The sequence below is a fragment of the Bufo gargarizans genome, chromosome 2, assembly GCF_014858855.1.
Source record: "Bufo gargarizans isolate SCDJY-AF-19 chromosome 2, ASM1485885v1, whole genome shotgun sequence".
Classification (NCBI taxonomy): Eukaryota; Metazoa; Chordata; class Amphibia; order Anura; family Bufonidae; genus Bufo; species Bufo gargarizans.
Genome location: NC_058081.1, coordinates 413,578,380 through 413,591,618, shown reverse-complemented (window position 1 = coordinate 413,591,618; position 13,239 = coordinate 413,578,380).

The following is a 13,239-nucleotide window of genomic DNA, read 5'->3' as shown; positions in this document are numbered from 1 at the left end:
AGGTGACTTCGAGGGTCGTATGTGTCCCTTTCTCAGACTCTCAGAGATATAAGCATGCATAGCGACCCTTTCAGGTTGGGAGAGATTGTATAAACAAGATTTAGGCAGCTTCACGCCTGGGGTGAGATTAATAGGGCAATTGTACTCCCTGTGAGGGGGCAAGTCCTGAACACCACTCTCAGAAAACACATCCGAAAATTCAGAGAGAAAAGATGGTACAGTCTTAGTAGAAACCTCAGAAACAGATGTCGTGAGGCAATTCTCTCTGCAAAAGTCACTCCAACCATTTGTTTGCCTCGCTTGCCAATCAATGGTGGGGTTATGCTTAGTGAGCCAGGGTAGCCCCAACACTAGAGGAGTAGGCAACCCGCTTAGGACGAAACATGACACATCCTCAACATGAGTATCACTCACAATCAAACGGATATTGTGAACTATGCCCTTTAACGATTTCTGAGAAAGTGGAACGGAATCAATAGCAAAAACAGGTATATCCTTTCCCAAAGTGCATACCTGGAAGCCATGAGTTATAGCAAATTGACTATCAATGAGATTGACAGCTGCTCCACTATCTACAAAAATCTCACAAAAAATGTTCTTGCTCTCTAGCGCCACCCTGGCAGGTAGGACAAAACGGGAACTACAAGCAAACAGAAAACCTTCAATTTCCGCATCAACCTTGCCAATGGTAACAGATGGAACGTTTTTAGAGGATTTTTTTCTTTTTGTTTCTTTATTACTCTCAAAAAACTGCCTGAATCTCCTAGAGGGACAAACATTTGCCAAATGATTTATACCTCCACAACAGAAACAAACCTTCCTATGAGAGCTGAATCCTCTATTGTCAGAGGCAAGCAAACCCAGCTGCATGGGCCCCTGCACAGAAGGGATTGAGAGCGACTGAGACCCCTGTGCACTGAATGAGACCGCCGCAATGTCCTTGGACTGAGTATGACAGGAAGGAGTTATCTCTCCTCTCTCTCTAAGACGCCTGTCAATACGAACGGCCCGAGACATGGCAGAGTCCAAGGAGGTAGGTCTCTCATGAAAGGCAAATGCATCTTTCAATCCCTCTGAAAGACCATGGCAAAATTGACTTCGGAGTGCAGCATCATTCCAATCAGTATCAGCTGCCCATCTCCAAAATTATGAGCAGTATATCTCTGCGGATTGTTTACCCTGACATAGTAAGGGTAAAGACGTAGTCTAGACTCAGCCAGAGCAATACGATCCAGATCATCATATATCTGACCCAGGGCTAAAAATAATTCTTGCACTGAACGGAGGGGCCGTGCCCCCACCGGCAGCGAAAAGGCCCAAGACTGAGCGTTATCCCTGAGCAGCGAGATGATGATCCCCACCCTCCGCTCCTCATCACCAGAGAAATGGGGAAGTAGGCGAAAATGGAGTTTGCAAGTGTCTCTAAAACAAACAAAATTCTCACTACCCCCGGAGAACGTATCCAGAAGCGAGATTTTAGGCTCAGAACAAATTCCATGAACGCAAGCATAAACGGTCACCTCAAACTGACAGACAGTTTTCCGGAGATCTTCTACCTCCAGTGAAAGACCCTGCATGCGGTCGATCAAGGTTGAAACCGGATTCATGCTTAAGACAGTTTTGGCGGTTTATAATGCCACGGAAGGTGTACAGAAAACTAGAAGACACAAAATGAAGATCCGACTGACTGGATCCAAAACTAAGGAACCAAAAGGATAGCCCTGCAACAGACCTGGCTCTCTCCCTTACTGCTCAGCCTATGCAAAAATCTCAATGGTAGATGATCGCATATCCTCGTTCCTCGACTGTATAACACCTGTACACCCTATAATAGTGAGGGGACACAACCACCGGCTCCCTACACTTGATACAGAGGGAGTCAGGGTCACCTGGGATCCAGCAAACAGGAAAATACAAATGAATGAACAAAACTTATCTGTAGAAGACTCAGTAGTAGCATCCAACATGCACACACTCCAGGAAGTTCTATAAACCGCAAAGTGATGGGAAGGGATTTAAAGGGATGCAATCAGTGCAACTACATGACAGCTGAGAGAGGCTAACGAGATGAGAAAATGAAAGCAAAACAAAAGGAACCTCAAGGAGGAGGTTCTGAAGGATGTCTGTCAGAGCTTCTCAGATGTCTGGTGGTGACATCTGGCTGAACACTGGTGTTTTATAAAATTTCCCTACCCTCGTCACAAATGCTGTCAGTTGTCACACTGATTGGTGGATCCGGCAGGCTTCTCCGACGATGGAACTGCCTGCCGGATCACACTAAGGGTATGTACTTTCACACTAGAGGCAGGACGGATCCAACAGGCTGTTCACCGTGTCGAATCCTTCTTGCCGCTATTTCACCGTGCCGCCTGACTGCTGCTCTGTCCCCATTGACTATAATAGGGACGGGGTGAAGCTACGGTGGAGCTACGGCGGAGCACGGCAGTGCACGGCGAGAGGCCGCCGGACTAAAAGTAATGCGTGTCCTACTTTTTAGGGTACTTTAACACTAGCTTCAGTGTGATCCGGCAGGCAGTTCCATCGTCGGATCAGCCTGCCGGATCCGCCGATCAGTGTGACAACTGACAGCCTTTGTAGATGGATCAGGGTGTGCATTCGTCTACAAATGCATGGCAAGAACGGATCCATCTGTCCGCTTGTCATGCGGATGGACGGATCCGTCTGGCAGTCTTTTTGACAGTTTTCCTGGTCTACGTCCTTCAGTTGTTTTGCAATGCCGGCAGGCAGTTTCGGTGACAGAACTGCTCGCCGGATCACTCTGCTGCAAGTGTGAAAGTAGACTTAGACCGGCGACCTCTTGCCGTGCATTACCTAGCTGCGCCGGAGCTCCGCCCCGGTCCCCATTATAGTCAATGGGGACAGAGCGGCAGTCCAGCGGCACGGCCAAATAGTGGCAGGGTGGATCCGACAGGGTGAACAGCCTGTCGGATACATCCTGCTGTTAATGTGAAAGTTTCCTTACGCTGGTGTGAAACTACCCTAAGCAGTATCTGTATCTAAGCAATATCTATATTATTCAAATATATATTCAATATGGATATAGCTTAGATAATTATATATATTGGTAGCAGATATGGATTATATATAGCTATAGTTTAGATATAGCTATAGAAATATTTTTGAATATGATGGACAATTATATATATATATTTTTCTTGGGCTGTGGAATGTGTACTTGGAAAGTGGCTGTAATCACAATCCCCAGACGCAGAGGGCAACGGGTAAAAACTGTCACCTCTGGTCCATGTGAGTGCAGGAAACATACCCTGCTGTAGAAGATATTGCTTCGGCTCTGGTACGCACCACGCATGCGCGATCGCATACCATCGCCAAGACAGTGTTAGATAAGCGAGAGAGGGGAGGGCACCAAAGGCACTGAGGTCTCGTTTACAGAGCCTGGCCGCTCCCTCAAGCAGGGAGAAGATTGTGAACGAGACGTCAGGGCCAGAGCTGGCTTGATGACGTCGGGGGTCACATGACACATAAGTGAACTGGCCAAATGGGGAAAGATAGATAATGTAAGTGATTTGAAGAATCTTTTAATGGCATATAATAAGAGTAATTAGAAAAAATATATTAAAGTCAGATAACCTCTTTAAAGGATAACTGTCACACTTAGACCCTAATTTAAATTTTCATATATGTAGTTACTAATAACATGATATTCCAGAATCAGTTACTATTAGACTGACTTACCCCATATTTAATAAGATTCAACCCTTAGCAACCAGTCTGCATAAAACTGCAATCTCACCATTCAGTTAAGATGGCCGCCACTGCCCTCACCCTGAGGCTAAACCCGCCTGCCCTCACTAGCCAGTAACAATAGCTCCCAAAAGTGTCAGTAACCAGAGTCCTCCCCCTAAAGGGTTAATCTCCTGCAGCACAAAGGGGTCCGCTTACCACATGTTGCTTTCATTTATACACTATGCAGATGGCAGATCTCCCTTCCCTGGTCTGTGCTGCTTCGGCTCTGCATTGTCCAAGTCTGCTGAGTGAGGGAGCGTCTGCCAAGCCCAGGAACAGGGAGAAGTGCACACAACCCAGGCACTGTTATCAGCTGCTGGGGAGGACCTGGCTTTAATCATTTACTTACAGTCCCTGGCTGTCAGGAATGTGACCTTGCACACTGCGTGCTTCTGCGTCCTCCGTCCTTTAACACATAGACGGAACATGCCTAGCAACCTTTTTTTAAGCACAGGGAAAAGCAGGCAGTACAGGGAACAAAAATGTGAAATTAAGGGGTAATTGAATACACAGTGAAAAGTTGAATTAGGGCCACCATGGTGATATTAATCACCACAATCCAATACTCCAAAAAATAAATAAAAATATGACAGTTATACTTTAAGCACAAATAACACCAAATGTGAATTGCGACAAATTTTCTCGTTTTGGAGTGAAATATGACAATAAATGCTGTTAGTGCAAATAACAGCAAAAGTGAAATGTGTTTACTTTTCTCATATTGAAGTGAAATATGACAAATAAAGCTTTTAGTGCAAATAACACCAAATGTGAACTGCGTCTATTTTTCTCGTATTGAATTAAAATATGACAATAAAAACGCATTTAGCGCAAATAACATCTAATGTGAACTGCATCTATTTTTCTCATGTTATAGTGAAATGTGGTAAGAAACACTTTTAGTGGAAGTCACCTCAAATATGAACTAAGTCTATTTTTCTCTTTTTCTCTAGAAATATGGCAAAAAACGCTTTTAGCGCAAATAAACCAAATGTGAACCATGTCTATTTTTCTCGTATTGTAGTGAAATTTGACAAGAAACGCTTTTAGCGCAAATAAACCAAATGTGAACCATGATTATTTTTCCCGTATTGTAGTGAAATTTGACAAGAAACACTTTTAGCAAAAATAACACCAAATGTGAACTGCGTCTATTTTTCTTGTATTGTGGTGAAATATGAAACAAACGTTTTTAGCACAAATAACACCAAATACGAACTGCGTCTATTTTTCTCAAGAAATATGTCAATAAACGTTTTTTGCGCAAATAACTCCAAATGTGAACTTAGTCTATTTTTCTCTTTTTCTCTAGAAATATGGCAATACAATTTTTAAAGCAAATAAAAGAAATTGTGAACTGCATTTATTTTTCTCGAATTGTAGTGTAATTTGACAAGAAACGCATTAGGGCAAATAACATCAAATATGAACTAAATCAATTTTTCTCTAGAAATTTGGCAAATAAATCCAAATGTGAACTGCGTCTATTTTTCTCTTATTGGAGTGAAATATGAAAGAAACGATTTTAGTGCAAATATTACCAAAGATGAACTTAGTCTAGTTTTCTATTTTTTCTAGAAATATGGCAATAAGCGCTTTTAGCGCAAATAACAGAAATTGTGAACTGTGTTTATTTTGATCGTATTGTAGTATTATATGACAAGAAACATTTTTAGCACAAATAACATCAAATATGAAATAAGTCTTTTTTCTCTTTTTCTTTAGAAATATGGCAATAAACACTTTTAGCGCAAATAACACCAAATGTGAACTGTGACTATTTTTCTCGTATTGGAGTGAAACATGAGAAGAAACGCTTTTAGCCCAAATAACATCAAATACGAACTGCGTCTCTTTTTCTCAAGAAATATGGCAATAAACGCTTTTAGAGCAAATCACACCAAATCTGAACTGCATCTATTTTTATCGTATTGGTGCGACATATGACAAATGCTTTTATCGCAAATACAGCAAATATGAACTAAGCCTATGTTTCTCTTTTTCTCTAGAAATATGGCAAAAAAATGCTTTTAGCGCAAATAACATCGAATGTGACCTGCGTCTATTTTTTTGTATTGTAGTGAAATATGAGAAATAAATGCTTTTAGCGTAATAACACCAAATATGAAGTGCGTCAATTTTTCTCGTATTGTAATAAATTATGACAAGAAAAGCTTTTTGCGGAAATAACTGCAAATATGAACTTAGTCTATTTTTCTCTTTTTCTCTAGAAATATGGCAATAAAAGCTTTTAGTGCAAATAACGCCAAATGTGAACTGCGACTATATTTCATGAATTGTAGAGAAAGAAACGCTTTCAGCGCAAATAACAGCATATATGAACTAAGTCTATGTTTCTCTTTTTAGCACAAATAACACCAAATGTAAACTGCATCTATTTTTTTATCTTGTAAGGAAAAATGATAATAAGCGCTTTTATCGCAATTAGCACCAAATGTGAACTGCATCTATTTTTCTCATATTGTAGTGAAATATGACAATAAAAGCTTTTAGCACAAATAACACCAAATGTGAACTGCATGCATTTTTCTCATATTATAGTGAAATATGACAAGAAACACTTTTACTGGAAATAACTGGAAATATGAACTAAGTCTATTTTTCTCTTTTTCTCAAGAAACATGGCAATAAACGCTTTTAGCGCAAATAACACCAAATGTGAACTGCATCTATGTTTCTCGTTTTGGAGTGAAATATGACAATAAACGTTTTTACCGCAAAAAACACCAAATGTGAATTGCATTTATTTTTCTAGTATTCGAGTGAAATATGACAAAAAAATGCTTTTAGCGCAAAAAATAGCAAATATGTAATAAGTCTACTGTATTTTTCTCTTTTTCTCTAGAAATATGGCAATAAACGCTTTTAGCGCAAATAACAGCAATTGCGAATTGCGTTTATTTTTCTCGTATTGTAGTATAATATGACAAGAAACACTTTTACCGCAAAAAACACCAAATGTGAATTGCATTTATTTTTCTAGTATTCGAGTGAAATATGACAAAAAACTGCTTTTAGCGCAAATAATAGCAAATATGTAATAAGTCTACTGCATTTTCTCTTTTTCTCAAAAAATATGGCAATAAACTTCTTTAGCGCAAATAACACCAAATGTGAACTGTGTATTTTTCTCGTATTGTAGTGAAATGTTAAAGAAATGCTTTTAGTGCAAATAACACAAAATATGAACATAGTTTGCATTTTCTTTTTCTCTAGAAATATTGCAATAAATGCTTTCAGCGCAAATAACACCAAATGTGAACTGCATCTATTTGTTCGTATTGTAGTGAAAATGAAAGAAACGCATTTAGTGCAAATAAAACCAAATGTGAACTACTTCTACTACACTACGTGCAGAATTATTAGGCAAATGAGTATTTTGACCACATCATCCTATTTATGCATGTTGTCTTACTCCAAGCTGTATAGGCTCGAAAGCCTACTACCAATTAAGCATATTAGGTGATGTGCATCTTTGTAATGAGAAGGGGTGTGGTCTAATGACATCAACACCCTATATCAGGTGTGCATAATATTTAGGCAACTTCCTTTCCTTTGGCAAAATGGGTCAAAAGAAGGACTTGACAGGCTCAGAAAAGTCAAAAATAGTGAGATATCTTGCAGAGGGATGCAGCACTCTTAAAATTGCAAAGCTTCTGAACCGTGATCATCGAACAATCAAGCGTTTCATTCAAAATAGTCAACAGGGTCGCAAGAAGCGTGTGGAAAAACCAAGGCGCAAAATAACTGCCCATGAACTGAGAAAAGTCAAGCGTGCAGCTGCCAAGATGCCACTTGCCACCAGTTTGGCCATATTTCAGAGCTGCAACATCACTGGAGTGCCCAAAAGCACAAGGTGTGCAATACTCAGAGACATGGCCAAGGTAAGAAAGGATGAAAGACGACCACCACTGAACAAGACACACAAGCTGAAACGTCAAGACTGGGCCAAGAAATATCTCAAGACTGATTTCTTCTAAGGTTTTATGGACTGATGAAATGAGAGTGAGTCTTGATGGGCCAGATGGCTGGATTGGTAAAGGGCAGAGAGCTCCAGTCCGACTCAGACGCCAGCAAGGTGGAGGTGGAGTACTGGTTTGGGCTGGTATCATCAAAAATGAGCTTGTGGGGCCTTTTTGGGTTGAGGATGGAGTCAAGCTCAACTCCCAGTCCTACTGCCAGTTTCTGGAAGACACCTTCTTCAAGCAGTGGTACAGGAAGAAGTCTGCAAGGTAAGAAAAACATGATTTTCATGCAGGACAATGCTCCATCACACGCGTCCAAGTACTCCACAACGTGGCTGGCAAGAAAGGGTATAAAAGAAGAAAATCTAATGACATGGCCTCCTTGTTCACCTGATCTGAACCCCATTGAGAACCTGTGATCCATCATCAAATGTGAGATTTACAAGGAGGGAAAACAGCACACCTCTCTGAACAGTGTCTCGGAGGCTGTGGTTGCTGCTGCACGCAATGTTGATGGTGAACAGATCAAAACACTGACAGAATCCATGGATGGCAGGCTTTTGAGTGTCCTTGCAAAGAAAGGTGGCTATATTGGTCACTGATTTGTTTTTGTTTTGTTTTTGAATGTCAGAAATGTATATTTGTGAATGTTGAGATGTTATATTGGTTTCACTGGTAAAAATAAATAATTGAAATGGGTATATATTTGTTTTTTGTTAAGTTGCCTAATAATTATGTACAGTAATAGTCACCTGCACACACAGATATCCCCCTAAAATAGCTAAAACTAAAAACAAACTAAAAACTACTTCCAAAAATATTCAGCTTTGATATTAATGAGTTTTTTGGGTTCATTGAGAACATGGTTGTTGTTCAATAATAAAATTAATCCTCAAAAATACAACTTGCCTAATAATTCTGCACTCCCTGTAGTCTTGTATTGTGTAAAAACTTAAAACAAACACTAATATTGAGCTATTAGCGTTTGTTTTATGTTTTTACACAATACGAGACACTAAATGTGAACTGCGTCTATTTTTTTCGTATTGTAGTAAAATATGACAAACGCTTTTGGCGCAAATAACACCATATATGAACCTAGTCTATTTTTTCGTATTGCAATGAAATACGACAAGCAATGTTTTTAGTGCAAATAACATTAAACGTTAACTAAGGCTTCATTCACATCACCTGTGATGCACAACTTTTGTCTCCGCTTAAAAATCACTTTCTGAGCGGAAACATAACAGACCCCATTATAGTCTATGGGGTCCCAAGGGTTCAGTTTGACTCAGTTTGGTGTCAGTTATGTACCTTTCCATCCTTTGAACGGTGATGTGAATGAAGCCTAAGTCTATTTTTCTCTAGAATTATGACAAGAAACACATTTAGCGCAAATACTGGAAATATGAACTTAGTCTATGTTTCTCTTTTTCTCTAGAAATATGGCAATAAAAGCTTTTAGCGCAAATAACACCAAATGTGAACTTTGTCTATTTTTCTTGTATTCGAGTGAAATATGACAAAAAACTGCTTTTAGCGCAAATAATAGCAAATATGTAATAAGTCTACTGTATTTTCTCTAAAAATATTGCAATAAATTTCTTTAGCGCAAATAACACCAAATGTGAACTGTGTATTTTTCTCGTATTGTAGCGAAATGTTAAAGAAATGCTTTAAGTGCAAATAACATCAAATATTAACTCAGTCTATTGTTTTCTTTTTCTCTAGAAATATGGCAATAAATGCTTTAATCGCAAATAACACCAAATGTAAACGGCGTCTATATTCTCGTACTGAAGAGAAATATGACACAAAGTGCTTTTAGCGCAAATAACACAAAATATGAACATAGTTTGCATTTTCTTTTTCTCTAGAAATATGGCAATAAATGCTTTCAGCGCAAATAACACCAAATGTGAACTGCATCTATTTGTTCGTATTGTAGTGAAAATGAAAGAAACGCATTTAGCGCAAATAAAACCAAATGTGAACTACTTCTACTAGTCTTGTATTGTGTAAAAACATAAAACAAACACTAATATTGAGCTATTAGCGTTTGTTTTTACACAATACGAGACACTAAATGTGAACTGCGTCTATTTTTCCGTATTGTAGTAAAATATGACAAACGCTTTTGGCGCAAATAACACCATATATGAACCTAGTCTATTTTCTCGTATTGCAATGAAATACGACAAGCAATGTTTTTAGTGCAAATAACATTAAATGTTAACTTAGGCTTCATTCACATCACCTGTGATGCACAACTTTTGTCTCCGCTTAAAAATCATCTTCTGAGCGGAAACATAACGGACCCCATTATAGTCTATGGGGTCCTAAGGGTTCAGTTTGACTCAGTTTGGTGTCAGTTATGTACCTTTCCATCCTTTGAACGGTGATGTGAATGAAGCCTAAGTCTATTTTTCTCCAGAATTATGACAAGAAACGCATTTAGCGCAAATACTGGAAATATGAACTTAGTCTATGTTTCTCTTTTCCTCTAGAAATATGGCAATAAAAGCTTTTAGCGCAAATAACACCAAATGTGAACTGCGTCTATATTTCTCGTACTGTAGAGAAAAATGTTAAGACACGCTTTTAGTGCAAATAACACAAAATATGTTTCTCTTTTTAGCGCAAATATTATCAAACGTGAACTGAGTCAATTTTTTTCATATTGTAATTAAATATTACAATAAATGCTTTTATCGTAAATAACACCAAATGTGAACTGCTTCTATTTTTCTTGCATTATAGTGAAATTTGACAATAAACTATTTTTGTGGAAATAACAGCAAATATAAACTTAGTCTATTTTTCTCTTTTTCTCTAGAAATATGGCAATAAACGCATTAGCTCAAATAATACCAAATGTGAACTGCATCTATTTTTCTCGTATTGTAAAAAAAAATGACAAGAAATGTTTTTAGCACAAATAACAGTAAATATGAACTAAGTCTATGGTTCTCTTTTTCTCTACAAATATGGCAATAAAAGCTTTTAGCGCAAATAACACCAAATGTGAACTGCGTCTATTTTTCATTGTATTGGAGTGAAATATGAAAATAAACACTTTTAACGCAGATAGCAATTATGAACTAAGCCTATTTTTCTCTTTTTCTCTAGAAATATGGCAATAAAAGCTTTTAGCGCAAATAACACTAAATGTGAGCTGCATCTATTTTTTTCTTATTGTAGTGAAATATGACAAGAAACGCTTTTAGAGGAAATAACAGCAAATATGAATTTAGTCTATTTTGCTCTATTTCTATAGAATTATGGCAATAAATACTTTTAGCGCAAATAACAACAATTGTGAACTCCGTTTATTTTTCTCGTATTGTAGTGTAATATGACAAGAAACACTTTTAGAGCTAATAACATAAAATATGAACTAAGTCTATTTTTCTCTTTTTCTCTAGAAATATGGCAATAAACGCTTTTAGCGCAAATAACAGCAATTGTGAACTGCGTCTTCATTTCTCGTATTAGAGTAAAATGTGACATGAAATGCTTTTAGCGCAAATAACACCAAATATGAACTGTCTATTTTTCTTGTATTGTAGTAAAATATGACAATAAATGCTTTCAGCGCAAATAACCAAATGTGAACTGTGTCTATTCTTCTCGTATTGTAGTGAAATATGACAAGAAATGCTTTTAGAGGAAATAAAAGCAAATATGAACTTAGTCAATTTTGCTCTTTTTCTCTAGAATTATGGCAATAAATGCTTTTAGCGCAAATAACAGCAAATATAAACTGCTTCTATTTTTCTCGTATTGTCGTGACGTATGAAAGAAACGCTTTTAGAGCAAATATCACCAAATATGTACTGACTCGATTTTTCTCTAGTAACATTGAAATAAACGCTTTAGCTCAAATAACACCAAATGTGAACTGCATCTATTTTTCTCGTATTCTAATGAAATATGACAGGAAAAGCTTTTATCGCAAATAACAGCAAATATGAACTTACTCTATTTTTCTCTAGAAACATGTCAATAAACACTTTTAGCGCGAATAACACCAAATGTGAACTGTGTTTACGTTTCTCATATTGTAGTGAATTTTGACAATAAAAGCTTTTAGTGCAAATAACACCAAATATTAACTAAGTCTATTTTTCTTGTATTGCAATGAAATATTACAATAAACGCTTTTAGGGAAATAATACCAAATGTGAACTGCTTCTATTTTTTTTGTATTGTAGTGAAATATAACAATAAACGCTTATACCGCAAATCAAAGCAATTGTGAACTGCGTCTATTTTTCTCGTATTGTAGCAAAATATGACAATAAAAGCTTTTAGCGGAAGTAAGGGTACTTTCACACTAGCGTTTTTCTTTTCCGGCGCTGAGTTCCGTCCTAGGGGCTCAAATCCGGAAAATAACTGATCAGTTTTATCCTAATGCATTCTGAATGGAGAGTAATCCGTTCAGGATGCATCAGGATGTCTTCATTTCAGTCTTTTTGACTGATCAGGCTTTTCAAAAAACCGTAGCATGCTGTATTTTTTCCTCCGGCCAAAAATCCTGAACACTTTGACTGAACACCGGATCAGGCCTTTTTCCCATTGACTTGCATTATCGCCGGATCCGGCCCCGTGTGTTCAGTCAAACAGGATCCGACTTTTGCATGTTAAACCCGAAAAATGTGAAAAAAAAAAGTTAAAGTCCATAAATGGTGGATCCGTTTGTTCCAATGCATTTTTACATTGTGGCCGCGGCCACGGTCAGAGGTGTGACAGGAGGGGGTCCTAACGGTGGCTGGTGTGTGCCTGGAGCCACGGGACGTGGGCCAGCCTAAAAGAGGGCCAACCCTAGGGAGAGTAGAAGAAAAGGGAGGGAACAAGGGGGGGGGACAACGGAGGAGCGACGCGGCAACGAGGTCAGGGAGCAGGGGGTTTAAGAAGGGGACCTGGCCCCTCCCACAATTACAGGCTGCTTGCAGCCTTAACTATTTGTGGCCGCGGCCACGGTCAGAGGTGTGACAGGAGGGGGTCCTAACGGTGGCTGGTGTGTGCCTGGAGCCACGGGACGTGGGCCAGCCTAAAAGAGGGCCAAAAGACACAGGGTAGGGAAGGTGCTGTTTAATGCGTGCAACACAGATTACAAAACCAAGGAACGGAATACCTGGCGGGTTTCAGTCAGCGGATCCGGAATGTACCGGGAGAAACAGGCAGATCTCCACCTACCCATGTGGCGAATGACGTGCGGAGGTGTCCCGTGCTTGGAGGCTGCGGAGGCCGCCCCAATGCGGAAGGAATGACCTGATATTGTTTTGGGGTCCACCCCTAACCCAGCGACCAGGGACCGGATGTAAGACACAAACCGTGGCGTGGATAGGGGTTTCCCTTGGCACGGGAGCAACGGAGCCTCGGGGTTTGGAGAAGGCGTGGAATCGATGAGACTCTGGAGTACTACCACAGGGCACCAGGCGTTACCGGATTTGAAGAAGCGGATCCGAGTGGGAGGACCAGT